This window comes from Lissotriton helveticus, chromosome 1_2 (genome assembly GCF_964261635.1).
Source record: "Lissotriton helveticus chromosome 1_2, aLisHel1.1, whole genome shotgun sequence".
Lineage (NCBI taxonomy): Eukaryota > Metazoa > Chordata > Amphibia > Caudata > Salamandridae > Lissotriton > Lissotriton helveticus.
This window is the reverse complement of record NC_136058.1, coordinates 455,152,642-455,157,006: the sequence shown is the minus strand read 5'-3', so window position 1 is coordinate 455,157,006 and position 4,365 is coordinate 455,152,642.

Below are 4,365 nucleotides of genomic sequence, written 5' to 3'. Positions count from 1 at the left end.
GGACTGCAAACAATCTGCATTTTACATTATGTCTCTATCATATAAAGATTGTGATTTATAGCAGAAAGCGTAAAGTGTTCTTACAACATAATTGAAAGGGAAAAAGAAAAACCTACCTGAAGGTTACATTTGATTTGTACCTTGTCCCTAGAGGCCACAAACATCAGAGTTGCCACTATATAGTGTACATGTACTAGCTACATTCTGCAATTTAAATTAAGTTAGTACCTCATATGCTTCCAGAATTATAGTGCATAGCAAGGTTTTTCCCTTGGCTGGAAGCTGAAAAAAAACCGTAATATAATACCAAAGGTATATAGATCACATCAAACCATCAGATCTGACCTTTCGTATAAGTGTATTTATATCTTGTGCACTCAAACAGTGTATCTGATATCCATTCTGAGCTATTTGGAAAATTAGCAAATCTTGTCAAAAAAACTTTCTAGTTCTGGAGCCAAGGACCCCATAGTGTACCTCAGATGACATTGCAGGAGTGTCTATGACCCATTTCTAGACTCCAGGGGTGACTTTTTGAAGTTTTTGGGTTTAAGGGGGCAAAGTCACTTCTTCCACCCAGCCCTGCTCAGAATCGGGTACGATATCAGGTTTTTCCCTTGGCTGGAAGCCTGAAAAAAACTTCAGATAATAGCAAAGGTAGATAGATCAAATGAAAACATCAGATCTGAGCTTTCTAACAAGTATATTTAGGTCCTGGGCACTCACAAAGTTACTGTGATATCCATTCTGAGCTATTTGGAAAATTAGCAAATCTTGTCAAAAAAATATTTTTTGACGATTTTTGCTAATTTTCAGTATCAACCCTAATGACTGTTTTCGGGTCCCTGTAGCCACCAGGACCCCCTTATATAGCTCAGGTGATATAGCAAGAGTGTCTAGGGCTCATTTCCAGCCTCCAGGTACATGTTTGACTCCTATTTCTGACATTTCGAGGTGTTTGGTGTCAAACTCATTTTTTCCATTATAGGCCATAGAGCCCAGAGTCACATCACATTTCTAGTTCTGGAGCCAAGGACCCCATAGTGTACCTCAGATGACATTGCAGGAGTGTCTATGACCCATTTCTAGACTCCAGGGGTAACTTTTTGAAGTTTTTGGGTTTAAGGGGGCAAAGTCACTTCTTCCACCCAGCCCAAGGTGCTCAAAATCGGGTACGATATTAGGTTTTTCCCTTGGCTGGAAGCTGGAAAAAAAACTTCAAATAATACCAGCGTTAGACAGATCAAATGAAAGCATCAGATCTGACCTTTCTAAAAAGTGCATTTATATCTCGAACACTCAAACGGTGTCTCTGATATCCAGTCTGAGCTATTTGACAAATTAGCAAATCTTGTCAAAAAAAGTTTTTTTGACGATTTTTGCTAATTTTCGGTATCGACTCTCATGACAGTTTGTGGGTCCTTGTGGACATCAGGAACCCAAATTATACTTCAGGTGATATATCAGCAATGTATGAGACCCAATTCAAGCATCCATCCACCTGTTGTAGTGATATTTGTCACATTTTAGCTGTTCAGGGTACAGAGTCACTTCTTCTACAGAAGGCTATGGTGCTTCATGTGCTCCAAGAGGTCAAAAAAATATATAACACAAAATCATTTAAAAAGTGTACAGGTGCAACTGCAGTGTTTGGAATGCTATAAATGTGCAATTGTAGTGTCCTGTGCACCTCCAAAATGAATTTCTATCACCTTTGAAGTGTACCTGAAGCAAAAAATGGCTTTGTCTCAAGATGCATCAAAGTGTGAAAAAATGCAAAAAAATTGATTAAAATAAAAATAATTGTGGCTTACTTGCATTATAAACACACAATGAATGAAACAGAGTCAAAAAATAAAAATAAAGTTGAAAATTTGCATTTTCAGTTTCAGGGGGACATGGTCACTTGTGTGTCCGAGGTCGTGGAACTCTGAGCTGGGTAAAAGTTTAGCTTGAGTGCCCTCCCCATGGAGGTCAACAATGTTAATACATCAAAATCATTTAAAAACTATATAGGTGTAATTGCAGTGTCCTGAATACTGTATAACTGTATTTGCAGTGTTCTGTGCCCCTCCAAAATGAATTTATAACACTTTTGAAGTCTGCTGAAGCAAAAAATGACTAAGTCCAAAAACATCATAAAGTGTTAAAAAACGGTCAAAATTGGGTTAAAATGAAAAAAAACCAAAGTGCTACAGTGGCCCAATAGCATGCTGAACATATATTGAATGATATAGAATGACTAGTTTTACAAAAACATTAAAAATTGTTATTTTAAATTTCAGGGGGACAAGGTCACGAAAGTCATGGAACTCCGAGCGGGGTAAAATTTCAGCTTTTCCCCTTATGGAGGTCAAATATTTTAGTGCATCAAAATCATTAATAAACTATATAGGTGTACTTGCAGTGTCATGAATGCTATATAACTGCATTTGCACTGTTCTGTGTACCTCCAAAATGAATTTCAAACACTTTTGAAGTCCCCTGAAGCAAAAAATGACTAAGTCCAAAAACATCAATGGTGCATCAAAGTGTTCAAAAATGGATTGAAATGAAAACAAATGAGTGTTAAAGTGGCCTTAGAGCATTATAAACACACAATGAATGAAACAGAATGAATAGCTTTACAAATAAACATGAAAATTAGCATTTTAAATTTCAGGGGTACAAGGTCACTTTTGTGTCCGAGGTCATGGAACTCCGAGTGGGGTGAAATTTCAGCTTGCCTCCCTTATGATGTTTAAAATTTTTAATACTTCAAAATCATTTAAAAACTATATAGGTGTGATTGCAATGTCCTGAATAGTTCCCAAATGTATTTTCAGCACCAGTGATGCATTCACCCCAAAGGTGTTTTTTCCCCTGGGCCCCTCCCCCAAACGAAAACACATTGACCTGAAGCCTAAGTGTATTCTGAGTCATAAAAAGTTTATTAGATGAAAAAATATTGTACGGGCACTTTTTTGCACAAAAAGTCACTTTTTGGCACTTTTTTGAGAGAAATAAAATAGTTCGCAGATTTTTTTTAAATCGACCTAATTAAAAAAAAATGCTCTTGTTGGATGGCTTTGGACATAAGGCCGCATAAACAAAAGGAATTTTTCAAATATCTGTTTTTCTCACTTTTTTATTGCTGTTTGAAATTTCTGACTTGACTTTTTGCATCATTGGTGATGCATGTGTTTAACATTGAGGTTGGGAAAAATGAAAAAAAATAGACTTTGGGGATTGTTTACTAGGGCAAGTGATACATCAAATTAAGACTCATATTAAACTGAGCCTCAAGCTGAAAAAAAAAACAAAATAGCATTTACGATCACTTTTTTATAAGCGACTTTAACAATTGTTTTTTTAGCTATATTAAAAAACAAGGTAACGCCGTATATTTTAGAAAAGAGATTTTTTCAAAGTAAAACATAGGTGTGACCTGCCTTCACATTAGGCTTCATAAACAAAAGAAAAAACATCTCTATGTGTTATATTCACTTTTTAATAACACATTTTCGTTTTAGGCACAAGCAAAAAGCAGCATTGGTGATGCATGTGTTTTTCAATGGGGTTTTTTAAAGTCTACCAAAATACGGTTTACCAATACATTTTCATTATTTTCTCTTTGGTATCTCATTATGCACATGTTAATAAACAGGTTCATGCATTATTAGCTAAATAGCATAAAAACACACTGAATTATTAACAATAATCTTTGAGATTTGGGTGACCAGATGGCCGGAAATCGAAAATCGCCTCGTATGGATTCAACTTCCATTTCGTGCACTTTCTATGTGGGCCACATGCATAAGAATTGGTACAATAATGCATACGAATCTTAGCTAGAATCTGCAATTGAAATTAAGTCTTTAACTTATATGCTTCAAGAATTAAAGGGCACATTCTGCTATGTATTATATGCTCAGAATCGGGTACGATATCAGGTTTTTCCCTTGGCTGGAAGCTTGAAAAAAACTTCAGATAATACCAAAGGTACATAGATCACATGAAAACATCAGATCTGAGCTTTCTAACAAGTATATTTAGGTCCTGGGCCCTCACAAAGTTACTGTGATATCCATTCTGAGCTATTTGGAAAATTAGCAAATCTTGTCAAAAAAATATTTTTTGACGATTTTTGCTAATTTTCAGTATCAACCCTAATGACTGTTTTCAGGTCCCTGTAGCCACCAGGACCCCCTTATATAGCTCAGGTAATATAGCAAGAGTGTCTAGGGCTCATTTCCAGCCTCCAGGTACATGTTTGACTCCTATTTCTGACATTTCGAGGTGTTTGGTGTCAAACTCATTTTTTCCATTATAGGCCATAGAGCCCAGAGTCACATCACATTTCTAGTTCTGGAGCCAAGGACCCCA